Raw genomic sequence first — 27,683 nt, 5'->3', positions numbered from 1 at the left:
CCCGGGGACTAAGCCTTTGCTAGGAATGAAAGTCTGGGCAGGTTTTAAGATGCCTACTCTTCTCTTCTCCCATCTTGATTAGAAGGGGTTCTTTCTCAGATTATCCCCATGGGAACCTAGTGGGGTTTCTGGAGTGACAATCCATGTAAGTGTTGAGCTCCTCTCATGGCTGCAGACCCTCACCAGAGTTTCTCACTCTCATACAAATCTGCATTCAGCCTCCTGCAATTCACCAGAGTAATAATTTAAGTGTTCCCACCAGCTTACTGATTCTAATGGCTTTTATTCCAGGTAAGTAGATCTCAGGGGCAATAGCTCTGTGAATGCATCTGTCTCTCCAGAGCTCAAGATAGTGGTTTGCCCTGTGACCTCAGTCTCTGATGGTTCCAAGAAGAGTTTGTTATCTTCAGGTTGTCCAGTTTTTTCTGGTATACACAGGTATGATGGCTTAGTGGCTCTTTACATCTAGGAGCTTATTTGTGTGTTTTTTGTAAAGGTGCTTGAATGGATGAATAACTGTTTACCATAAGACTAGAGAAATTTGTGTGTCTGCTCCTCAGGTTGAACCCCAGTGGGTGGTGAGTGAGTTAGTGCCCAAGCCCTAACCTGTTTGTTTAGGCAAGGGCTCTGTCTTCTGCCTCCTCTCATGTAAGCACTGAAATGTTAATCAGCAGGTAAGAGTTGGGTTAAACCAGGGTTGGGATTTAGCCAGGTGAGTGAGGACCAGAGAGTTGAGGGTGTATGTAAGTGAGTGATTATACACGTGAATCACAAAATTTAAGCCTGAAAAGTAGAGAAAGGAGGGATGGTGAAAAGGCAGTAGGATCTGTTGTAGGTTCTGGCTTCTCTTATATAGTTAGGTAGTAATGACTTCTCATTACCTAGTCAGCACTTTCAATGGAAATCAACAACTGCTTTGGGACCATCAGTAGGCAAGGCACTGTGTTAAATGATGTGGCACAAAAAAGATCATCTGTGCCATTCAGGAGAGGTAAGCATGTAATTCAAGGAGACAAAGTATTCCAAGTACTATACTAAAAAGCAAAAGATTCTGAAAAAAGTCTAGACTCTTCAGCTGGCCATTCAAAAATTTCCACAATGTGATGCTAAGCCATTTTTTGTTCTTATCTCCCTCACTCCCCTAAACAAATCCATTGTGAGTCCATCATCATTTTATAAGCATAGTTTTCTTTTCTCCCTTCTCTGCACCTTTTGCACACTGGTAATGTTCTTCCTAGAATGCTTACTTGTATGACCTCCTCCAACAAAACTCACTTGCCATCCTGAAGGCTGAGCTTAAATGAGGAAACCAGGAAGCCTTTCTAATATCTTTAGCAGTAGTTGTTTCCTCTCTTCTCAGTTGTTCACATGGTATCTACCACATGCAGATACTTGGATTACCTCTTCCAGCAGACACTGTGGATATTTTCCTGCCTGTCTGTGTAGCAGTGTCTGCCCTTTAGATAAGTAAGGGAAGCCCACGAGGAAAAGAGAAACAGAAAGAAGGAGGTTAGAACCAGATGGTTGAAATCAGCCACTGCCTTAGACTTCCTGGTTGTCATGGATATGATATTTTCTATTGTTCATAACTCTGGTCTCTATGGTGAGCTCACAATTAAAGCTAGAACTTTATAAAGGCAAGAAACAAGATTGGGAGTGGCTCACTTAATATTTCAGTGAAGGTGGAGGGCACTGTCTTAGTTGGTTTTCTGATTCTAGAACAGAATACTCAAGACTGTGTAATTTATAAAGAAAAGAGATTTATTTTGTTTACAGTTCTGGAGGCTGGGAAGTCCAAGATCGGGTGGCCACATCTGGTGAGAACCTCATGGCTTTCACAGCATGGTGGAAAAGTGGAAGGTGAAACCAGTGCCTGTGAAAAGAAGAGAAATGAAGTGGGCTGACCCACTTTATAACAACCTGCTCTCTGGAGAACTAACCCAGTCTCTTAAGAACTGCATTAATCCCTTCATGAGGGTGGAGCCCCATGACCCAAACACTTCCCATTAGGCACCCCCTCCCAACACTGCTATATTCCGGAATTAAGTTCCCAACACCTGAACTTCTTGAGGGATATACTCAAACCATATCAGGCAGGTATGGCGAGGAGAGATAGATTGGGTAAAGATTAAAATAAATACATACTTTTCCAATGGTTTCCCTCCCCGACAAAATATTCATGTTACGTTAGCTCAAATCTTGTTTTAGATCTATTTCCTCTATTCCTGTTAAGACAGAAATATAACTTACTCCACCAACTGACTCCCTTCTCACCACCTCACAATCCATGGCACCTCTTAAAATGACCAACTCAGGGATGGGCGTGATGGCTCACACCTGTAATCCCAGCACTTTGGGAAGCTGAAGCTGGTGGATCACCTGAGGTCAGGAGTTCAAGACCAGCCTGGCCAACATGGCAAAACCCCCTCTCTACTAAAAATACAAAAATTAGCCAGGCATGGGGGCACACCTGTAATCCCAGCTACTTGGGAGGCTGAGGCAGAAGAATCACTTGAACCCAGGAAGCAGATGTTGCAGCAAGCTAAGATGTCCCATTGCACTCTAGCCTGGGTGATAGAATGAGACTTCATCTCAAAAAAAAAAAAAAAAAAAAAAAAATAGACCAACTGAATATGATAAGTGGAGAAAAATAATCCATGTCAGGGATTTCAAGGAGTGTGCACTGAATGTGGCATATACAGGATGACACTGAAGAAGAGGTTGACAGTAGGCTTTCTGGTCTCTCTTAGTAAGTAGCAGATGGGACCCTCTGACTTAAGTGATGAGGTATAGAGGTAGGGGAGCTAGGGGCACATGGGAGAATTTCAATACTTAGACTGCCTTTTGCCCAGCATTTACAGGGTTGACTTTAGCCAACATAAAACAGCAGCCTTAGGAAAGAGGTAGTGTATGGTCTTGTCTGGACCTTGGCATAGTTCAGTACCTGGCATTAGCCAAACTGCAAACTTAGAGGACACAGTTTCCACCCGAGAACACTCTCTGTTCTGATGCCAACTATAAGTTTGAGAGCTCCCCCAAAACACTTTTAGGTTTGATAATTCACTAGAAAGCCTCACAGGACTCACTGAAAGCTATTACACTCACAGTTATGGTTTATTAAGAGAAAGGATACAGATTAAAATCAGCCAAAAAGCGAGGTACAGTGACTGTCACCTGTAATCCCATTGCTTTGGGAGGCTGAAGCATGAGGGTCACTTGAGCCCAGGAATTTGAGGCTACAGTGAGCTATGATTGTGCCACTGCACTCCAGCTTGGATGACAGAGGGAGACTGTTCAACTAATTAACTAAACTAACTAACTAGATAAATAATAAAATCAGCCAAAGGAAGAGATACATAGGGCAGAGTCTGGGAGTGCTCCAAACATGAGGCTTCTGTTCCTTCTCCATGGAATCAGGACATGTCACCCTTCTGGTATTGATATGTGACAATGCTCAAAAAGTATTGCTAATCAGAGAAACTCACCAAAGTTTCAGTATTTAGAGTTCTTATTTGGGGTTTTGTTATGTGCTCATGATTGATCAATTGATTGCCTTGTTGAACTTCGTCTTCAGGTCAATTGATACTTCATGCTCCAAAGTCCCCTTTCTAAGTCACATGTTTGGGCTTTCTGTCATGGCCAGCTTCTATCCTAAGCCTTTAACCCAGTGTGGCCAGCCCCATCCTTAAACAAAGGCACTTCTATTAGATTTGGCATAGCTTACCTCCTAGAAGCCTAAGGCAAAGGCCAGATGTCAATTGGGGCAGGACCAAACTCTTCACTACAAAGCTACACAGTAAGTTAGAAACAGTTAATTCATGGGATAGTGGTTTTGCCCAACAGAGAAGAGCAAAAATAAAGCTCCCTTGCAGGGGAGTGCATGAATCTTCTTCCCTCTTCTCCCTTGCCAGGTTGTTGTTGGATTGTACAACTAGAATTGCAAGTTTATATCAACTGGCCCTCCAGTCTAAGAAGTGAGAGGAAGATACTAATAACAGAGAGGCTCACAGTGAGGAACAACGTTTTACTTATCCGCATCCTAAACACCTGGATTAGATTGACTTTGTTCAAAAATTAGTAAAAAGAAAATACTGATATGGCAGCTAAGAAAATAATTTACAGTTAAGAGATGGAGAATTGAGATATAGAAGGGGAGAATTATTTGGAAAAAAAGTTTATTCAAGAAGAAGATTAGCCTAGGTAAAGAATTTATGGCTGAGACCCCAAAAGTAAATACAACAAAAACAAAAATAAATAAATGGGACCTAATTAAACTACAAAACTTCTGCACAGCAAAAGAAACAATCATCAGAGTAAACAGACAATCTATAGAATGGGAGAAAACATTTGTAAATTATGCATCCGACAAAGTACCAATATCCAAAGTCTACAAGGAATCAAACAAATCATCAAAAACCTCACCAGATAATCCCATTAAAAGGTGGGCAAAGGACATGAATAGATATTTCTCAAAAGAAAATATAAAAATGGCCAAAAAATATAAGAAAAAATGCCCTACATCACTAATCATGTTGGAAATGCAAATTAAAACCACGATGAGATACTACCTTACTCCAGCCAGTATGGTCATTATTAAAAAGTAAAAACAAACAAACAAACAAAAAAGATGTTGGTGGTGATGTGGGGAGAAAAGAAAACGTATACGCTGCTGGTGGGAATGTAAATGAATACAACCTCTGTGGAAAACAGTATGGACATTTCTCAAACAAGTAAAAGTAGATCTACCATTTGATCCAGCCATCTGACCACTGGGTATCTACCCAAGGAAAGTAAGTCCTTATGTCAAAAAGACATCTGCACATGTGTTTATGGCAGCACAATTCACAATTGCAAAGATATGGAATCAATCAAAGTGCCCATCAACTGATGAGCAGATAAAGAAAATGTTACATATATATTTGTGTGTGCATATATGTTTTTTATATATATATATATATGAGCACCATGGAATATAATTCAGCCTTAAAAAGGAAGAAAATAGTGTCTTTTGCAGCAACTTGGTTGGAACTGGAAGCCATTATTCTAAATGAAGTAACTCAGGAATTGAAAACCAAATACTGCATGTTTTCACTGATAAGTGGACGCTAAGCTTTGGGTATGCAAAGCCATGCAGAATGGTATAATGGACATTGGAGACTCAGAAGTGGGGAGGGTCAGGGGGTGAGGGATGAAAAACTACCTATTGGGTACAATATACAGTACTCGGATGACAAGCGCACTAAAATTCTAGACTTCACTGTTATAAAATTCATCCATGTAACCCAAACCACTTATACCCTTAAAGCTATTGATATAAAAAAGATTTTTATAAAGAAGGAGCAAGTTTTAGAAAATGTCTATGATGTATTCTCAATATCTTTAAGATATGATCTTGAAATGAGACTAATGGTGAATGATAATACAGCAGAAGTGACAAAGTAGGTGGCTGATGAGCTATCTTAAATAGCGGTTAAAAAATAAGCAGAGTTTAGTCATAGAATTTAAATCTTCAAAAAATAATAAAGCTGAATAAAACCTATTTAAAATTAAATTAGTGATGTGGAGAGAAAACTTGAGAAAGCTTCCCAGAATAGAGAGAAAAAGGTACAGGATGAAATGCAAGACAGGAAAAAATAGTAGACATTGAGAAGAGAGGAAGGAGGCCCAACATCAGATAATTGGTGATAGCAATGGGATGCAATATTCAGAGAAATCAGGGGGTAAAATAGAATAAACTTTTCTTGACCTGAAGAAAAACCTAGCACCAGGGAAAATAATTTTTAAAATGTGCCCACCCTGAAGTACTGCATCTATTCACAAGTGAGATTGGTTTCTAAATTTTGTGATGTCATCTTGGCTGTGTTTTAGCATCAGTGCTCCTCTAGTTTCACAAAACAAATTGGGAGATTCACAGCATTTTTATGCATCTGGAAACAAGTTATGCAGAATAAGAATTGCCTATCCCTTTAGAGCAACACTGACCCATAGAACTTTCTGAAGTGACAGAAATGCTCTACATCTGTCTTCTCCAATATGGCAACCACTAGCCATATGTGATTACTGAGCACTTCAAAAGTGGCTAGTGAAATTGAAGAAGAGAATTTTACATTTTCTTTAATTTTAGTTAATGCAATAACCTATGAAACCATGTCTCCGACACCTTTCTTGTAATTTCCTAACAACTGTTTCCATTTCTCCTGTGGTTATTATTCTTTCTTTTCTTTTCTTTCTTTTCTTTTTCAGACAAGGTCTTGCTCTGTTGCCCAGGCTGGAGTGCAGTGGCATGATCTTGGATCACTGCAACCTCCACCTCCCAGGCTCAAGCAATCCTCCCACCTCAGCCTCCAGAGTAGCTGTGACTATAGGTGTGTACCACGCCTGGCTACTTTTTGTATTTTTAGTAAAATGAGGTTTCACCATGTTGCCCAGGCTGGTCTCAGACTCCTGGGCTCAAGTGATCTGCTCACCTTGGCCTCCCAAAGTGCTGAGATTATAGATGTGGGCCACCGTGACCGGCCTCTGTTTCTTTTGAAACAATTTTGGCAGTTGATAATTGTCTTAGAGAAAAAATGTCCTCTGAATTTTCAAATTCTTAAGCTTAGAGTTGTGTACCATTTTTCTTACGTGGTTTTAATCTCATTCTCCATAATATCCTCTTTCTTATTATTAATGTTATATAATTGCATTTTCTCAAGTAAGCTTATCAGAGGCTTGTCTCTCTTGTGGAATTTCAAACTTAAATGCCTACATTGCCAGGCAACTAAGCATTTGATTTTGAGATCCTCAAAAAGTTCCCCTGCTCCTTCTGAAGGCCAATCCCTATACCTACCTACCCCTGGATCCCACCCCTACCCACCTTCTCAGGAGCCTCATGTGATTACAGAGCCCCTTCCCTTTGCTGTACCTCCAATCTTTCTCCTTGTCTATTGAATTCTTCCACTAGCATTTAAACATGACCTAATCTCTAGATTTCCCCTCTTTTTCCAGACTCCCTAGTCTCCCTTCTAGTTCCTTCTGCATCATGACTGTATTAGTTATCTATTGCTCCATAACAAATTACCTCAAAATTCAGCACTTTAAAGCAATAAATATTGATGATCTCTCCAGGAATCCAAGAGTGGCTTAGCTGAATGGGTCTGGCTCAGGGCATCTCACAATGTCAGCTGAGGCTAGAGTCATCTGAAGGCTTGCCATGGTGGGAGGTCAGAGGGCTCAGTTCCTCCACCTATGGGCCTCTCCAAAGAGCTAGTCATGACATGGTGACTTCATTCCTCCAGAAAAAGTAATCCAAGAAAAAGAACCACCAAGACAAAGCTAGAGCATCTTTACAACCTAATCTCAAAAGTGATAGACTATTGCTTCTGCCATATGCTATTAGTCACGCAGACCTACCCTGATCCAATGTGAATACCTGCAGGTGGGGACATTCCGAAAGTACAAGGATATTTGAATAATAGGAAATCCATTAGTATGGTTCATCATGTCAGAATAGAAAAGGAGAAAAGCATACGATTATCTTCACAGATACAAAACAACATTTGAAAAAATTGAACGGTCATTTCTGAATACACTAACAGGAAGGATCTTTATTTAGTATACTGAAGAAAAGTCTCCTCAGACATCATTATCATCTCAAACAGCCAAACAGATATTTAATAATAAAAATACTACAGGCATTCCAATTAAAATGAGAAATAGGACAGATGCCTTCTATCATTTTTATACTTTGATAGTGTTCTAGAAATTCCAGTATAAAATTATAAAAGAATAAGAGGAATAGAGAAAGGAAAGAGAGAAATTATATAAAATTTGTGACATATTTTTTAAAAACCATAACTAGAAGTCCAAGAGAATCAATTACAAACTAGTAAGAGAGTTCAGTAAGGCATGAGAAGTGGCCCCTGACAGCTGAGAACGGGCATCACTACCAGGCTGCTGTCATCTCCTGTTGAACATAAACACTTAAGCAGAACACAAATATCAATCGAGGCCACTTTGTCTCCCTGAGGGATCAAGACAAAACCCAAATTTCTCTGTAATTGTTTCTGAACCCAAAAGAAGACATTAAAAGTGACCAAACATGCCTCGTCCAGGCTTAGTTGTGATTCTGCTTCTTTACTTCACTTTATTCTTCCTGCCTTCTAAATACCAGTGATTCAGATACCCAGTCATAGAGCTGCCCCTGTTTCCAGACAGCAGCCAATTCAGAGCACAGCCTTGCTCCCTGGAACCCTTCTCAAAATCAGCTAATACAAGCCCCAATCCTCTAATTCTTTTAAAACATCTTCCCACTAAGTCACCCTAGGGTTCCCTGAGGTGTGTATTTTTCTTGATTAGATACTTTTTTGAATTTCAAATTCTTTTTTCTTTTTATTGTGGTAAGAATGTTTAACATGAGATCTACCCTGTTAAGAGATTCTTAGTGTACAATACAGTATTGTTAACTGTATGCATAATGTTGTACAGCAGATCTCTAGAACTTATTTATCTTGCATAACTGAACTTTATACCCATTGAATAGCAATGCCACATTATCCCCAAGTAGCTGGGATTGCAGGCACCCATTCCACGCACAGCTAACTTTTTTGTGTGTATGTGTGTTTTTAGTAGAGATGGGGTTTCACAATGTTGGCCAGGCTGGTCTCAAACTCCTGACTTCAAGTGATCCACCTGCCTTGGCCTCCCAAAGCACTGGGATTACAGGCATGAGCCACCGTGTCAGGCCCAATTTCCTCCTTTTAAAAGGATGAATAATATTCCATTGTAGGTACTGTATATATCACGTTTTCTTTATCCATTCATCTGCTAATGGATACTTGCGTTGTTTCTGTATCTTGGCTATTATGAATAATACATGGGAGTACAGATATCTCTTTGCAATCCAGTTTTCCATTTATTGAATATATATTTAGAAGTAGTTCTACTTTTAATTTTTTTGAAGAATCTCCAAACTGTTTTCCATAATGACTGTACCAATTTACATTCCTATCAACAGAGTACAAGGGTTCCAATTTCTCTACATCCTCACCAACACTTGCAATCTTTTTGATCATAGCCAATCTAACGGGAGTGAGGTGATACCTCATTGCGGTTTTGATTTTCGTTTTCCTAAAGATTCCCTAAAGTAATGTTTAGCATCTTTTCATATACCTGCCATTTCTATGCCTTCTTTGGAGAAATGTCTATTCAAATCCTTTACCCTTTTTAAAATCATGTCTTTTTTTTTTATGCTATTGAGTTGTAGATATTCCTTACGTATGGTTGTCATTGGTATGTGCAGGGAGTTGGCTCTAGGATCCCCTGGGTATACTAAAATTCATGCATACTCAAGTCCTGCACTTGGCCTTGTGGAACCCATGTATATGAAAAGTCATTCCTCTGTATACACAGGTTTTGCTTCCCCCAAATACTGTATTTTTTATCCACATTTGGTTGAAAAAAATCTGTGTATAAGTGGATCCACACAGTTCAAAGCCATGTTTTTCAAGGGTCATTTGTATTATAGTTTTAAACTCCTTATCAGATACATGGTTTCTAAATATTTTCTCTCATCCCATAGGTTGTCTTTTCACCTAGTTATTTCCTTTGCTTTGCGAAAGCTTTTTAGTTTGATATAGTCCCAATTGTCTATTTTTGCTTTTGTTGCCTGCATCTTTGATGTCATAACCAATAAATCATTGCCAGAACTATGTCATAAAGCTTTTTCTCTATGTTTTCTTCTAGAAATTTTAAAATTTCAGATATTTAATTCACTTTTAGCTGATTTTGTGTGTGACATAAGATAATGGTCCAGTTTCTTTCTTTTTTTTTTTTTTTGCATATGGATATCTGGTTTTCCCAATACCATTTGTTGAACTGACTATCCTTTCTCCACTGTGTATTCTTGGCACCCTGTCAAAGATCAGTTGATCATATATGCCTGCATTTATTTCTGAGTTCTCTATTCTGTTCTATTGATCTATATGTCTGTCTTTATGCCAGTACCATGCTGTTTTAATTACTGTAGCTTTGTAATGTATTTTGAAGCCAGGAGATTGTGATGCCTCCAGTTTTGTTCTTTTTGCTCAAGATTGTAATAGCTATTTGGGGTCCTTTGTGGTTCCATACAAATTTCGGGATTTTTTTTTCTTCAACTGTAAAAAATGCCATTGGGATTTTGAAGAAAATGCTTTGAATCTGTAGATCATTTGTGTACTGTGGGAATCTCAACAATATTAATCATTTCACTTTATAAGCACAGAATGTCTTTTCATCTATTTGTGCCTTCATTAATTTATTTCATCGGTGTATTGCAGTAGTCAGTGTACAAGTCTTTCACCTCTTTGTTAAAGTTATTCATAAGTAATTTATTCTTTTTGATGCTACTATAAATGTGATTTTTTTTTTGTTTCCTTTTCAGGTAATTTATTGTTAGTGTATAGAAATACAATTAATTTTTACATGTTGATTTTATATCCTACAACTTTACTGAATTGGTTTATTAGTTCTAAGAGTTTTTTCATGGAGGCATTAGAGTTTTCTATATGTAAGATCATGTTGCCAGGTATGGTGGCTCATGCCTGTAATCCCAGCACTTTGGGAGGCCAAGGTGGGTGGATCACCTGAAGTCAGGAATTCAAGATCAGACTGGCCAACTTGGCAAAACCCTGTCTCCACTAGAAATACAAAAATTATCTGGGTGTGGTGGTGTGCACCTGTAATCCCCGCTACTCAGGAGGCTGAGGGAGGAGAATCGCTTGAACCTGGGAGGCAGAGGTTGCAATGAACCAAGATCACACCACTGCACTACAGCCTGGGTAACAGAGCAAGACTCTGTCTCCAAAAAAAAAAAAAAAAGGTAATATTATTCATATTATTTTCAGAGATAGTTTTGGGTGCCTTTTGTTTCTTTTTCTTGACTAAGTAATTGCTCTGGCTCATCAAAAAATCTTAAGTTGAACCATCATAATCAAAGACTGTCTGCTGTGTTTCCAGCAATAAATGCATTTTTGACCGATGATATTTTCAACTTATGATGGATTTATCAGGATATAATCCCATCATAACTCAGTAAGAATCTATATATGTCTTAGTGTGGATTGACTGCTTTGTTTGCTCATCTGTAAGAAGCAACTCCTCATCTATTCAAGTTTGATCATGAGGTTTCAGCAAGTTAGACACATTTTCAGGCTTCACTTTTTTTTTTTTTGAGATGGGGTCTCATTCTGTTGCCAGGCTGGAGTGCAGTGGTGTGATCTCAGTTCACTGCAACTACTGCCTGTCAGGTTCACACGATTCTCCTGCCTCAGGCTCCTGTGTAGCTGGAATTACAGGCATGCATCACCACACGTGTATTTAAAAGGGAAACAGAGCATAAAAATTTGGGAAATTTGCAGCCTGGCCATGTGGTAGAAAAGAAAAACCCATTTTTTTCAGGGAAGGAATTCAAGCAGGTTGCAGAAATTTGCATAAGTAAAGAGGATCCAAGTACTAATATCCAAGAAAATGAAAAAAAGTCCTCCAAGGCATTTCAGAGAACTTTGTGCAGCCACTCCCATCACAGACCCAGAAGTCTAGAAGGGAAGAATGGTTTTGTGAGCCAAGCCTGGGCCCTGCCACCTCTTGCAGCCTTGGGACACTGCTCCCTGTGTCCCAGTTGCCTCACCTCTAGCCATGGCTTAAAGGGGCCCAGGTATGCTTGGGCTGCTGCTTCAGAGAGTGCAAGTCATAAGTCTTGGCAGCTTCCATGTGGTGTTAAGCCTGTGGGTGCTCAGAGTGCAAGAGTTGAGGCTTGGGAGCCTCCACCTAGACTTCAGAGGATGTATCAAAGAGCCTGGATGTCCAAGCAGAAGCCTGCTGTAGGGGTGGAGCCCTCATGGATAACATCTGCTAGGGCAGTGCAGAGGGGAAATGTGGGGTTGGAGCTTCCACACAAAGTCCCCACTGGGGCACTGCCTAGTGGAGCTGTGAGAAGAGGGCCACTATCCTCCAGACCCCAGAATGGTAGATCCACTCTTAGCTTAACCCCTGCACCTGAAAAAACCACAGGCATGCAACACCAGCCCATGACAGCAGTCACAGGAGCTGACCCCTACAAATCCAGAGAGGTGGAGTTTCCCAAGGCCTTGAGAACCCACCCCTTGCATCAGAGTGCTCTAGACATGAGACGTGGAGTCAAAAGAGATGATTTTGGAGCTTTAAGATTTAATGACTACCCTGCTGGGTTTGGGGCTTGCATGGGGGCTGGGGCCATTTCTTTTGGCCAATTTCTTTTATTCAGAATGGCTGTATTTACCCAATGCCTGTACCCTCATTGTATCTAGGAGGTAACTAACTTGCTTTGATTTTATAGGCTCATAGGCAGAAGGGAGTTGCCTTTTCTTGGATGAGACTTTAGACTGTGGACTTTTGAGTTAATGCTGAAATGAATTAAGATTTGGGGGAGCTGTTGGGAAGGCATGGTTAGTTTTGAAATGTAAGGGCATGAGATTTGGGAGGTCAGGGGTGAACAATATGGTTTGGCTGTGTCCCTACCCAAATCTCATCTCGAATTCCCACATATTGTGGGAGGGACCTGGTGGGAGGTAATTGAATCATAGGAGCAAGTCTTTTGGAATGGAGTATTTACCCAGTGCTTATACCATCTTTGTATCTTAGAAGTAACTAACTTGTTTTTATTTTACAGGCTCATAGGTAGAAGAGACTAGCCTTGTCTCAGATGAGACATTGGACTATGGACTTTTGAGTTAATGCTGGAATGAGTTAAGACTTTAGGGGACTGTTGAGAAGAGATGATTGTGTTTTGAAATGTGAAAAGAACATGAGATTTGGGAGGGGCCAGGAGCAGAATGATACAGTTTGAATCTGTGTCCCCACCCAAATTTCATGTTGAATATAATTCCCAATGCTGAAGGTGAGGCCTGGTGGGAGATTGGGACTCATGGGATGTGATTGAATCATGGGGATGGTTTCTAATGGTTTAGCACCATCCCCCTAGTACTGCCCTCATGATAGAGTTTTCATGAGATCTGGTTGTTTAAAAGCATGTGGCACCTCCCCATTTTCTCTCTTCCTCCTACTCCAGCCATATGAACTGCCTTGCACCCCCTTTGCCTTCCATCATGATTGGAAGCTTCCTGAGTCCTCCTGAAGAGGCAGAAGCCACTATGCTTCCTGTACAGCCTTTAGAATCAGGAGCCAATTAAACCTGTTTATAAACTACCCAGTCTCAGGTATTTCTTTATGGCAATGTGGGAATGGACTGATGTACCGTCAAAGTCATCCATGAGGGTTGGAATCAAATCCTACCAAACTCCAGTTAATGTTGCTATTTTGACTTTCTCCTGTAAATCACAAATCTTTTTAATGGTATCTAGAATGGTGAATTATTTCCAGAAGATTTTCTGTTTAGTTTGCACAGATCCATTAGAGGGATCAATATCTATGGCAGCTATAGTCTTACAAAATATGTTTCTTAAATTATAAGTCTTAAAAGTTGACATTGCTCCTTGATCCAGGGGCTGAAGAATGAATATTGTGTTAGCAGGATGAAAACAGCATTACTTTCTTTGTACATCTGTAATCAGAGCTCTTAATTGACCAAGAGCATTGCCACTGAGGAGTAATACTTAAAACAATCTCTTTTTCTGAGTAGTAGGTCTCAATTGTGGGCTTAAATATTCAGTAAACCATGCTGTAAACAGATGTGCTGTCATCCAGTCTTTGCTCTTCCATTTTTAGAGCACAGGCAGAGTAGATTTAGCGTAATTCTTAAGGGCTCTAGGAGTTTCAGAATAGCAAATAAAAATTGCTTTCAACTTATAGTCACTAGCTGCATTAGTCCATAACAAGAGTCCAGCCCGTCCTTGAAACTTTGAAGCCAGGCATTGACTTTCTCCTCTTTAGTTGTGAAAGTCCCAGATGGCATCTTCTTCTAATAGAAGGCTTTTTCATCTACATTGAAAATCTGTTGTTTAGTGTAGCCATCATCATCAATTATCTTAATTATCTTCTGGATAACTTGCGGCAGCTTCTACATCAACACTTACTGTTTCACCTTGTACTTTTATGTTACAGAGACAGTTTTCCTACTTAAACCTCATTAACCAACCTCTGTTAGCTTCCAACTTTTCTTCTGCAGCTTCCTTACCTCTCTGAACCTGCAAAGAATTCAAGAGAGTTCAGATTTTGCTCTAGATTAGGCTGTGGTTTAAGGGAATGTTTTTCCTGCATTGATCATCTATCTGGACCACTCAAACGTTCTCCATATCAGCAATAAGGCTGCTTTGCTTTATTATCATTTATATATTTACCAGAGTAGCACTTTTAATATGCTTTAAGACTTTTCCTGTGCATTCACAACTTGGCTGACTGTTTGGCACAAGAGGCCTAGCTTTCAGCCTATCTTGGTTTTTGTCGTGCCTTCCTCACTAAGCTTGCTCATTTCTAGCTTTTGATGTAAAGTGAGAAATATGGGACTCTTGCTTTCACTTGGACATTTAGAGGCCATTGTAGGATTATTAATTGGCCTAATTTCAATATTGTTGTGTGTCAGGGAGTAGGGAAGTCCCAGTAGAGGGAGATAGATGGGAGAATGACTGGTCAGTGGAGCAGTCAGAACACACACAATATTTATCAATTAAGCTTGCCATCTTATGTGGGTATGGTGTGTGGTATCCCAAAACAATTACAACAGTAACATCAAAGATTACCACTCACAGATCACCATGAAAAACATAAGAATAATGACAATGTTTGAAATAGTGCAAGAATTACCAAAATGTGACACAGAGACACCATGTAGCACATGCTGTTGGGAAAATGGCATTGCTAGACTTGCTTAATGCAGAATCTTTTTTTTTTTTTTCAATTTGTGAAAACACACACACACACACACACCCACCCACCCACACACACACACACACAGTGTCTGCAAAATGCAATAAAGTGCAGTAAAATGAGGTGTACTTGAATCTCCACTGTATTGAGACTCTTTCCAGAGATTTATCCTGTTGGTTTGTTCGGAATATATTTCCCTGTTTCTTCATATTCCTTGAGTTTTTGTGTCAGTATCTATGCATTAGAAAATGTAGCCACCTTTCCCTATCTTCACAGCTGAACTTGCGCAGGAGGAAATCCTCATCAGTCATTCTGCCCAGAGATTTTGGGGCCTCTCAAACCTTCATGCTTTGTTCTCAGAGGCCCCCAAGGCATCTTGATTATAGTAGGTGTGGGGAAAATAAAGCGATCAGACTGTTACTGTGTCTATATAGAAAGAAGTAGACATGAGAGACTCCATTTTGTTCTGTATTTGAGATGCTGTTAATCTGTGACCCTACCCCCAACCTTGTCCTTGCAAGAGACATGTGCTGTGGTGACTCAAGGTTTAACGGATTTTGGGCTGTGCAGGGTGTGCTTTGTTAAACAAGTGCCCGAAGGCAGTATGCTTGTGAAAAGTCATCACCATTCTCTTAATCTCAAGTACCCAGGGACACATACACTGCCAAAGGTCGCAGGGACCTCTGCCTAGGAAAGCTAAGTATTGTCCAAGGTTTCTCCCCATGTGATAGTCTGAAATATGGCCTTGTGGGAAGGGAAAGACCTGATCGCCCCCCAGCCTGACACCCGTGAAGGGTCTGTGCTGAGGAGGGCTAGTGTAAGAGGAAAGAGGGCCTCTTGGCAGTTGAGATAGAGAAAAGCATCTGTCTCCTGCCCGTCCCTGGGCAATGGAACATCTCGGTGTAAAACCCGATTGTATGTTTTGTTTACTGAAAAAGGAGAAAACCGCCTTAGGGCAAAAGGCGGGACTTGCTAGCGCAGTGCTGCTCTTTATGCACTAAAAAGGTTTATGGAGATGTTTACATATGCATATCAAGGCACAGCACTTTTCCTTAAACTTATGTCACAGAGATCTTGATTCATATGTCTTACTGCTGACCTTCTCCCTACGATGATCCTATTATCCTGCCACTTCCCTTTTTCTAAGATGGTAAAGATAATGATCAATAAATACTGAGGGAACTCAGAGACCGGTGCCCCGTGGGTCCTTTGTAGGCTGAGCGCCGGTCCCCTGGGCCCACTTTTGCTTTCTCTGTACTTTGTCTCTGTGTCTCATTTCTTTTCTCAAGTCTCTCGTTCCACCTAACAAGAAACGCCCACAGGTGTGGAGGGGCAGGCCACCCCTTCACTAGGTCTCATCAGTGCTCTAAGAAGAGACAGAAATCAGTCCCTTGAGCAGACCTTGGACAAGTTGGAAGGCTGGGTACCTGCTTCAACTCTTCTCCCTAGGGAGAAACTGGGAACAGATGGTTTCCTTCTGATGGTATGGTGCTGCGTTGGGGTAGGGATTACAATGAGAGTGTGTTTTGAATTTTCCTATCGGCTTCAATGCAGCTGGTTTCATGTTCATGCAGGGTGCAGGAGTTTCTCAACTAGTTTCCGAATTCCTCAAAAAGGGAACTTGTCCATGCATTGTTGTTGAGTTGCTGTGTCTACTGGGAGAAGGAGAGTCCAGGGCTTCCTATTTGGCCATCTTACTGATATTATCCTTCCCATGATGTCTACATATTCGATGATAAACACACATTATTTTATAGCCAGGTAAATTGCTATTTTCTGAAAACAGCGACTAATGAGAGATAAATGAAATTCTAAAATTAGATTTTTGTGTTATGAATTAATAAGGTTATAGAAAGTAGGCTGCAGAATGGAAAGAATCTAGATTGTCACAGTTTTCTCCATTTCACAGGTAGCTCATTGCTGCTTCTATGGAGCTATGGAAGAGAGAGAAGAGGGCACGAGTAAAGGCTGATGCCCCAGATGGGACAACCCTGTTCACTCTTTCTGCCAACATAGATGCTCTCTTTTGCTTCTAGACCAGCAAAACATCATATGATGTGTTCTGGGCCTCCTGAAGTCTGGCCTTGAATGTAGTCAATGACAACACTAAACCTTACTTAAGTGTACCCGGTAACTCTTGGAAAACAGTGAGGGTTAAGAAATCCCCCTACTTTTGTGTTCTGGGAAGCAAAAGGCATGTACTGCAAAGACACTCCCGACCCTTCCGCATATAACATAGATAAGAGTCATGGATGCTCCTTCGTTCAACAGTTCCCAACCTTTTTGGAACCAGGGACCAGTTTCATGGAAGAAAATTTTTCCACAGATGGGTAGGGGCGGTGGTTTTGAGATGAAACTGCACCACCTCAGGTCATCAGGCATTAGTTAGATTCTCATAAGGAGCGTGCAACCTAGATCCCTCACATGCATCGTTCACAATAGGGCTCGTGGTCCCGTGAGAAGCTAATGTGGGTGCTGATCTGACAGGAGGTGGAGCTCAGTGGTAGTGCTGGCTGGCCTGCTGCTCACCTCCTGCTGTGTGGCCTAGTTCCTAACGGGCCACAGACTGCTACTGATCTGTGGCCCAGGGGCTGGGAAACCCTGCCTTCGTTTACCCAGACAAAGTCAGACACTAACCTGCCAAATTCCTGTTCTTTACCTCATAAATGATTAGCTGAGCAGCATGTCCCTACTGATCAATCAGAACAAAATGCTTCTTAATCAAAATCTCCTTTCCCCAGGGCCCTGAACTTGACCCACTCTCAGCCTGGGCCAGAACCGGCTCCTCCTCAGCAGCCCCTCCTAAGCCTAGACCCATCTGGGCAGCAACATTCTCTGATCTACTCTCTTTTTTCTTTTTCTTTTTTTTTTTTTCTGAGACGGAGTCTCACTGTGTCGCCCAGGCTGGAGGGCAGTGGCATGATCTTGTCTCACTGCAGCCTCCACTTCCCAGGTTCAAGCGATTTTCCTGCCTCAGCCTCCCAAGAAGCTGGGATTACAGGGGCCCATCACCATGCCCAGCTAATTTTTTTGTATTCTTAGTGGAGACAGGGTTTCATCATGTTGGCCAGGCTAGTCTCAAACTCCTGGCCTCAAGTGATCCACCTGCCTTGGCCTCCCAAAGTGCTGGGATTATAAGCGTGAGCCACCACCACGCCCAGCTGCTGATCTACTTTCTGATCATGCCGTTTCCATTCACCCCACTTTCTAGCCTCATTTTCTCCTCCCTATAAAAGGAAACCCCTTTTTGCTTAACTCTCGAGACATTTGCAGATCTTATGGTTAGAGAGTTCTCCCCATTGCAATAGCCAGTTTCCTTCACCTTTACAAGAATCTTGTTTTGTTTTTGTTTTTGTATGAGACAGGGTCTTACTCTGTTGCCTAGGGTGGAGTGCAGTGGCCTGATCATTGCTCACTGCAGCCTCAAACTCCTAGACTCAAACGATTCTCCCACCTCAGCCTCCCAGCGAGCTAGGACTACAGCACCTCCATAGCCAGCTAATTTTTATATTTGTCGTAGAGGCAGAGCTTTGCTGTGTTACTCAGGCTGGTATGATGACCTTTTGCAATCAGGTTTCTCTGTACTAATCAAAGATTTATTTTTGCTTTGGTTTTTGATGCCATATAAGTAAGGGGGGAAGAAAAAGAAGAAAAATGTCTGAATCCCACTCTGGGTTAAGGATGGGAGTTAGTATAATCCACCCACAAAAAGAAGCTCCTAAACACAACACTTAGTTGAAAATAAGACACCTCAATAGATAGAACCAAAGCAAAAAAAATAACCCAGGGTGGAGAGATGTAAAATGTGGAATGAAAAGTGCATGTTGTTTGCTGGGTGAGATGGCTCATGCCTGTAATCCAAGCTACATGAGAGGCTGAGGCAGGACGATTGCTTGAGCCTGGGAATTTGAGGCTGCTGTGAGCTATGATTGCATTACTGTACTCTGGTATGGGTGACAGAGCCAGACCCCAACTCTTTATTTTATTTTATTTATTTTTTGAGACAGGGTCTCACTCTGTTGCCCAGGCTGGGGTGCAACGATGCGATCTCGGCTTACTGCAGCCTACTCCTCTAAGGTTCTAACAATTCTCCTGCCTCAGCCACCAGAGTAGCTGGGAGGCATGCACCACCATGCCTGGCTAATTTTTATATTTTTAGTAGAGATGGGGTTTCGACACATTGCCCTGGCTGGTCTTGAACTTCTGAGCTTAAGCAATCCACCCACCTTGTCCTCCCAAAGCGCTGGGATTACAGACATGAGTCACTGCACCTGGCCAGACCCCGGCTCTTAAAACAAAAAACAAAAAATAAAAAATTTATGCTGTAACATAAAAAGAACAGGGTATCATCTGCAAAAATCCAACTCTAAGTATCCCTGAAAAAGAAGATTATGAAGCACATAGAATAAAAAGAGGGCCGATTTTATATAAACTTAATGCTGAAAAAAAATTCTTTTTTAAATTGCACTTGAACTGCGTATGTAGAGAAACACGTATTCTAGATTAGCCTTCTTTTTGCAAAATTTGTGTAGGATTTTCTTGGTTTGCCAGTTTTCTTGAAAGAACATCATTTTCTGGTGTGTTTTTTCTTCCAACCCCGCATTTTCAAGCTCGTATTGTTCTGGTGAACACAGTGAGACTCTTTGATCTGGTTTGACACTACGCAGAGCCGAATTTCAGCTATCTGAAAAAAACAACCTTCAAACCTGTAGGAGGATTATTAAAAGGCATAAAACTTTACAACCACTAAGCAAAAACAGGCTGGTAGTTATATCTATTAAGGATAATTACAGCATTTAAGCTTAATGGCATAATTTGGTCAATGGATAATTTAACCTGGCAGACATCAAAATTACATTTAAATATTACAGAAAGGAGACAAAACACACAGAGATGGTTGTTAGATAGGCTCAAAAACTTTTGGAATGCCTTTCCAAAGCTTCAAAATATCACCTTTAATGTCTTACTTCTTTCCCTGCTTAGAGTCAGATTTATCTGAAATTGTGGCTTTTTGGAAAACTGTTTCCACTCAGGTGTGGTTAGAGTCGCTTCAGTTATTATTGCAAACTTATTGTAAATAACTCAACTCCGTAACCACTCAAAGATATCTGTGCCTTCATCTCAGCTCATCATTTGGGAGAAATGAGAGCCACCAAGGCTCATACAAGAACCCACCTGAGGCCAGACACGGTGGCTCATGCCTGTAATCCCAGCACCTTGGGAGGCTGAGGCAGGCAGATCACCTGAGGTCAGGTGTTCGAAACCAGTCTGGCCAACATGGCGAAACCCCATCTCTACTAAAAATACAAAAATTAGCTGGGCATGGTGGTATGTGCCTATAATCCCAGCTACTCGGGAGGCTGAGGCAGGAGAATTGCTTGAACCCAGTGGGTGGAGGTTGCAGTGAGCCGAGATCCCACCATTTCACTCCAGCCTGGGCCAAAGAACCCACCTGAATCTGTAAAAGTCTGTTGTGGATTATAAAGAACAAGCTTATTTGTGAGAATTACATAACTTTCTAATCTTGTTAACTTAAAAATGTGGGCTAGATTCTACCTTGGGTTCCTTGATGAGATCTGCATCCATTGTATTTGTCCCAGAATATTTTCCTCCTCTCTTCCTTTGAAGAATCCTATGCCTAACACTATTACTCTTGTCGGGCAGAGCCCTGCTAGCCAATAGCTTTAGAGGATTTTCCAGCTAAGAGCTTAGTGGTGGGGGAAGTGGGGAGTGGATATGAGGATTAGCTCATTAACCATGCAGAGACGCAGGCTGCATAATGACTGGCAAAGGCATGGATAAAAGGATGATGCAGATACTTTTCAAGGACAAGTTTTGGGGTTAGAGATTCCATTTCTAGAGGCAGGATAGACTCAGGAAACCCAGGGCTCCAGGAAATGGTGTGAGGTAAGGGTTGTGGCTGCTCCACCTCCCCCTAGTCCCAGATCTGCTGGCCCCAACTTTGTGCTGAGAGGGCTGTGAATCACTGCACCCCCACCCCCCAACAAGCTCCTATCCACTAAGGTTACACAATTAAAGCAGCTTTACTCCTGGAGGATTTAGTAATTAATCTGTCACTGAGTCACCATGGCAACATATTTGTGTATCTCAAATGCCATGAGCTCAAGGAGCCAGGATTTGAAAAACTGCTTTACCTAGTGCCCTAGCTAGTGATTAACAAAGGATTATGTTGTAGAACACAGGGCATGCTGGTTGGCTCCAAGGCAAAGGAGGCTTAGGGAACTAATGTTCATTTTTCCTCCTTTAGAAGCAGCTGAGCTTCCATTAAGGGATTGGGGACCAGCAGACCCCTTCTGGCCTCATGGGACACATCATGACCTCCTAGGGGCAATAAAAGAGAAATCCTCTGCTGTCCTCCACTCTGCTCTCCTCTCTTCCACTCCTTCTTTCTCTTCTCCCATTTATTAATTCAGTAATTCCAAGGAGGGATAAAAGATGTGAGATGTGATTCATTCACCTCAATTCTTAGGGGCATGCACTGGTACAAGACTTCTCTCATTTTGTTTCATTTAATTTCTCTCTCTCATCCCTGATGCCACATATATTTTCTTTCCCATTATAAGTGTTTTTTATTGGACTTCCTAGAAGCCGAACCTGGGACATAGTTTCTTTTTCCTTCCTTCCTCTCTTCTCTTCTCTTTTCTCTTCTCTTCTCCTCTTTCTCCCTTTCTTTCTTTCTTTCTTTCTTTCTTTCTTTCTTTCTTTCTTTCTTTCTTTCTTTCTTTCTTTCTTTTTTTCTTTCTTTCTTTCTTTCTTTTCTTTCTTTCCTTCTCTCTCTTTCTTTCTTTCTTTCTCTTTCTTTCTTTCTTTCTTTCTTTCTTTCTTTCTTTCTCTCTTTTCTTTCTTCTCTTTCTTCTTTCTCTTGCTTTCTTGCTTCTCTCTCTCTCTCTTCCCTCTCTTTCTTTTAATAAAGAGTCTCACTCTGTTGCAGGCTGAAGTACAGTGGCATGATCATGGTTCACTGCAGCTTTGACCTTCTGGGCTTAAGTGATCCCCCACCTCAACTTCCCAAGTAGCTGGGACTACAAGCACGTGCCACTCTGCCTGGCTAATGTTTAAATTTTTTTTTGTAGAGACAGGGGTCTCAATATGTTGTCTAGGCTGGTCTCCAACTCTTGGGCTCAAATGATCCACTCAAATGATCTCAGTCTCCCAAATTGCTGGGATTACAGGTATGAGCCACCATGCCCTGCTTCAGAGTTTGTTGTTCAAGTGGTTTACGGTGGGAGAACTCTCAAGAAATACTGGTTAGGGGAGCAGGAGAGGAAAGGAAGTGGGCTCAGGCACATCTAGCCTCAGCTTACTGATGGGGAGCCCTGGAGCATGAACAGCACTGCAGGGTTGCCTTCCCCTTCCCTGTCCTGCTGACCCTACCGGGAGGCAAGGGGCAGGCCTGCCATCCATGGGGCTGAGGGTTGCCAGCCAGGCAGCTCCCCAAAGAAGCAGGGCAGTTCTGAGACATTTGAAGCCAATACACACAGCAGCCGGGAGGATGCAGACTCCAGAACAGTGAAAGAGATTGGGTGGGACACCAACAGCTACAACAGGCAATCACGCTTTTGTAAGCATCTATGTGTCTGTGTGTTTATCTGTTACTGCAGAATATTTAGTGCTCATTCAAAAAAATGTATTGAACCCCTATTTCTGTGCCTATTTCTATTCTGAAAGCTAGGGGGTTATAGTCATGATGAAAACAGACAGGATCACCCCTGCCCTTAGGTTGTTGTTAAGTGGAAGAAATAAATATTAAACAATGATTCACACAAATGAACATTTCAGAATGCAAAATGTAATACATGCTGAGAAGGAGAAGCTGAGGTGTGACAAGAGATCACAATGGAAGGTGAGATGCATGCTGGGGTGGAAGGGAGGCCTCCCTGGAGATGGGTATTTATGGCAGTGACCTAGAGAGAAGTCGATGTGAGCTGGCCAGAGAATGGGAGGGAGGCTGCTCCAAGCAGAAGGAGCAGAGAGAGCACCGTCCTGACCTGGAGAAAGGGCTTTGTGAGTTCAGGGAATTGAAAGGAGGTCAGTGTGGCTGGACACAGTGACAAAGGGGTAAGGACACGAGAACAGCAAGAAAGGGGGCCCATGGCGGCAGATGCCAGGCCTCGTGGGTCACGTTCAGGACTTACAGCTCTCAATGAAAGCCAATGGAAATCCACTGAAGACTCTGGGCCAGAAAGAGACATGATGACCATGGTGGCTCAAGGGCTGTGTGGGGTTTGGAGAAGGCAGGAACGGAAGCGGGGAGGCTTGTGGAGGTCGAGGGAGAGATGTCAGTGTTCTGGACATGAGCAGTGGCAGTGGATGTAAGGAGCAGCAGCTGGCAGAGGAGATTTCAGAGGGAGTAGGCGCAGGGGTTGCTGAGGGTTTGGGTGCAGGGGTGAGGGAAGGCAGGAGTGTAGGTTCACACTCACGTGGACAGAGTGCCATTTTCCAGCGGGAGATGCGGGGCAGGCAGTCGGGAGGATGCGTTCAGAGCTCAGGGGATTGGCTGCACTGGAAATTTCAGCCCAGTGGTTGTCAGCACATGGGTGACACTTGGAACCCAGGGAGAAAGTACTGCTAAGGAGCAAAAGAAAAGAGAGCAGGACTGAAGCCCACGTGAAGAGGGGAAACCAGCCAAGTGTCCGAAGGAGAAACCAGAGAGGCAGGAGGAACACAAAACATGGCAGCAATGAACCTAGCAGGGGAGGTTTCAGGGGGGAAGGTGGTCCGTCCTGGGGTATGCCCACTGTTGGGTGCCGGTCAGATGGTCTGTGGACAGGGCCGCAGCGGGGTGCGGTGGAACACAAGGGCTGCAGGTTGCTTTCCACAGGTGCAGCTCTGCTGGACGATGAGGGAGCACAGGCCAGATGCAGGGCACTCCTAAGTCAGTTTAGTTATTTGTGGAGGAGGAGAAGGGGCTGCTTCTGGACTGGGAATCAAGAACAATTTTGTTTTTTAAGATGGGGGAGATGTTTGCATGTTGGGGAGGAGCTGGTTTACGGGGAGAGTCGATGGTGCAGGAGAGAGAGAGGGGTTAATTGATAGAGAAAAGTCGCTACAGAGGTGGGAGCAGGTGGGAACAGACCACCATTCCCATTATCTGGCAAATGCTAAGCCCATGCACATTGGGGTTCCAGCCTAGAGAGATGACAGCAGAGGAGGGATGGGAACATCTAAGTGGTGAAACTGTCCCTATAGACTTTATAAAATTAATCAGGGAAGAAGGAAGGGGAAGAAACGAAGATAAACCAAGCTTGCAGCACAGTCAGCATTAACCATGAGGTGTGCTTGCTCTCTGATCCACTTCCTCACAGCTGTTTGGGGCCTATCGACTCAGAATTACATGAACCCTGTTACGAGATGATCCTTCCTCTTAGCTGCTCTACAGATAACAACTTGAACATTATAAAACATTAAATTTTCCACTTGAGATACTCTTTCAGGTTCTGCATACCAATGAAACTACTGATGCCAACTGGTCTTAAGGACCCCACAGGAGCTGAGTCACCAAAGAATGCAGTTTCCACATCCTGATGATTTCCTTCCCCTTACCCCAATTAATCAACAACCCCAAATTCTTATTTAGAAATGGACCAAATTCCTTCATACTGACCGGCACTGGCCGAGGCTTCCACATATGGCTCAGTGGATATGTAACAGGATCATTTGCCCAATGCCTGGCAAGTCAATGTACCAAGACAAGGGAGATTGCTGTAGAGAAAAAGTCTAATAATCATAGGAGAGCTAAATGAGGAGGTGGGAGGAAACCTCAACTCCACCAATCTAAGGAATTTGGGGCTAGGGATATTAAGGGTTTAGGAAAGGGCTGAGGTATGGGGATTATTGATTGGTGGAAGAGTGCAGGGTGAAGTCATAGGACAGGGAGATGAAGAAACGGCATTCTCATGCTGATTTGGTTCCTTGTGGGGTCTTCAGACTGGTTGGCATCAGCCTTTCCTGCTGGAATTCAGGATATGAAGAATATCTTGAGCAATTCTTAAAAGCCTTGTGATTCTAACATCAGAAGTCCTATCTATGGGAAAATGGGGATTTAAACACTTAGTATCTTGAGTTGCATGACTTTCAGTTTAAGGAATTGGGCCAGAGTGCAACCTGCTTAATGCTTAATTATAACTAGATTTCTGCCCCAAACCTGGCATCTAAATTCTTGTTAACCCTATGAGGATGGGTTTAGACACTCTCTTGGGTGATTCATCTCTCTGCAGATCTAACCCTGAACCACGCTTCTGCAGACATCTGGTCCCTGGTTCAGTCAGTGACTCCAGAGCCAGTCCAGCCCATCAGGGCAACCCTCCTCTCAGGCCCCAGACTATCCCCTCTCCCTACTTCTGGCCACTGAATAATGACGCCCGCCAAATCTTGAGATGGCACTGTCAACCCTGCTTTCCCACAGCTCCCTAATTCCACGTCTCCCATAGTCTCCGATTATTTCCAGGGGTGCCTTGAAATGTAAAAGGTATTCAAAGCAAAATTTGTTGGCAGTCAACTTAATTCATACAAGCATTGCATTAAGGCACTTAAAGGGATGGCAGAAAATCAAACAATGGGATGGACACCCTGCCCTCGAAAAGGAGTTTCTTTGCTGATGCCGCCACTGGAAATAGTGCCATTAGTTTTATAAAAGAGGCATCATATTCAGAAAGACTCTATCAACCACCGTAAATGCTTTGGAGCCTCTAACAGTTGTGAAATGTGGAAGCCGAGGATGTAGGGGCCTGTTGGAGTGCGCCCATTCCTGGATCTGGGAAGGAGACGCCTTTGAAGCTGTACCTCTTGGAAGACTTTGATCCTCCCAGGCCCAGAGATAAAGACAAGATGAGGGAGGTGTTATTAGTGTTATTATTTATACTTAGTGGAGCTTACATGTGGGGCCTCTTTTAAAAAGTGCTTGGGGCACTACTGATTTATAAGTAATTTCACTTCTCACAGCATCACTTCTAGGTGGAGGAAGAATGCCGGAGGCAGTGCTGGAAATAATCACTTTTCTCCAAGTTAGAGTACTCATTAATCCAGGCCTAGTGGGAACATCTATTCCCTTTATTGTAGCCTTTTACTGGAAATTATTTCTTTAGTAGAAGCTCACGTGCCTCAGTGACCTGGAATGGGGGTTCTTGAGGGAATTCTATCATTCTCCCCTGTTGAAAGCTTATGTATGGAGAACATCTGGGTAAGAGTCACAGTCAGCTTGGAAAAGAGGGCAGTGATTAGGGATTTCTAGTTTTATTATTATTTTTTTAACATTTGTTGAGATTGGTTTAAAATCCAGGACATGGCTAATCTTGGTGAATGCTCCCTAGGCACTTGAAAAGCACATGTATTCTGCTGTTATAGGGTTGTTTGTTCTGTTAGATCCTGTTGGTTGAAGGTGTTGTTCAATTCTTCTATATCTTTATTATTTTCTTTTTTATTTTTTTAGAGACAGGGTCTATCGCCATTGTCCAGGCTGGAGTGCAGTGGTGCAGTCATAGCTCACTGCAACCTCAAACTCCTGGGGTCAAGTAATCCTCCTGCCTCAGCCTCCTGAGTAGTTAGGACTACAGGCTTGTGCCACTATGCCTGGCTAATTTTTAAAATTATTATTTTTTCTCTTTCCGTGCCTAACGTAGCCACGGCTTCTGGTCCCAAGAAGCATCTAAAGCAGGTAGCAGCTCCAAAGCATCGGATGCTGGATAAATTGACTGGTGTGTTTGCTCCTTGTCCATCTACCAGTCCCCACGAGTTGAGAGATTGTCTCCCCCTCATCACTTTCCTAAGGAACAGACTTAAGTATGCCCTGACAGGAGAGGAAGTAAAGAAGATTTGCATGCAGCCGTTCATTAAGATCGATGGCAAGGTCCGAACTGATATAATCTACCCTGCCGGATTCATGGATGTCATCAGCATTGACAAGATGGGAGATAATTTCTGTCTGATCTGTGACACCAAACGTCACTTTGCTGTACATCGTATTACACCTGAGGAGGCCGAGTACAAGTTGTGAAAAGTGAGAAAAATCTTCGTGGGCACAAAAGGAATCCCTCATCTGGTGATTCATGATGCTCGCACCATCTCCTACCCTGATCCCCTCATCAAGGTGAATGACACCATTCAGATTGATTTGGAGACTGGCAAGATTACTGACTTCATCAGGTTCGACACTGGTAACCTGTGTATCGTGACTGGAGGTGCCAACCTGGGAAGAATTGGTATGATCACCAACAGAGAGTCACCCTGGATCTTTTGACGTGGTTCACATGTAAGATGCCAATGGCAACAGCTTTGCCACTTCACTTTCCAACATTTTTGTTATTTGCAAGGGCAACATGCCATGGATTTCTCTTCCCCAAGGAAAAGGTATTTGCCTCACCATTGCTGAAGAGAGAGACAAGAGATTGGCGACCAATCAAAGCAGTGGGTAAAAGGGTCCCTGGGTGACATGTTAGATCTTTGTATGTAATTTAAAATAATGTGGCATGATTGATAGCCAAAAATGAAATAAAATTATTATTATTATTTTGTAAAGACAGGGTCTCATTAAGTTTCCCAGGCTGGTCTCAAACTCCTGGCCTTAAGTGATTCTCCTGCCTTGGCCTCCCAAAGTACTGGGATTACAGGCATGAGCTACCACGCCTGGCTCCTTGTGGATTTTCTATTTAGTGGTTCTATCAATTACTGAGAGAAGAGCATTGAAGTCTCCAACTACAATAGCAGATTTGTCCATTTCTTCCTTTGGCTTTATCAGTTTTCGCTTCATGTATTTGGAAGATCTGTTTTTGGTGCATACACACCTAGGTTTGCCACCTCTTGTTGGTAAATTGGTCTTGATTTGTTATCATCATGTAAAATTCCTCTCC

General features: G+C 42.3%; 1 pseudogene; it reads left to right on the top strand.

Annotated features, from left to right (window-relative positions):
* Nucleotides 1-1,631: 1,631 nt before the first annotated feature.
* Nucleotides 1,632-27,248, top strand: LOC105535940 (annotated as a pseudogene).
* Nucleotides 27,249-27,683: the final 435 nt, after the last annotated feature.

This window comes from Mandrillus leucophaeus, unplaced genomic scaffold (genome assembly GCF_000951045.1).
Source record: "Mandrillus leucophaeus isolate KB7577 unplaced genomic scaffold, Mleu.le_1.0 Scaffold101, whole genome shotgun sequence".
In the NCBI taxonomy this organism is placed as follows: Eukaryota; Metazoa; Chordata; class Mammalia; order Primates; family Cercopithecidae; genus Mandrillus; species Mandrillus leucophaeus.
Note: the sequence above shows the minus strand (reverse complement) of the source record. Positions and strands in the feature narration are given on the sequence as shown.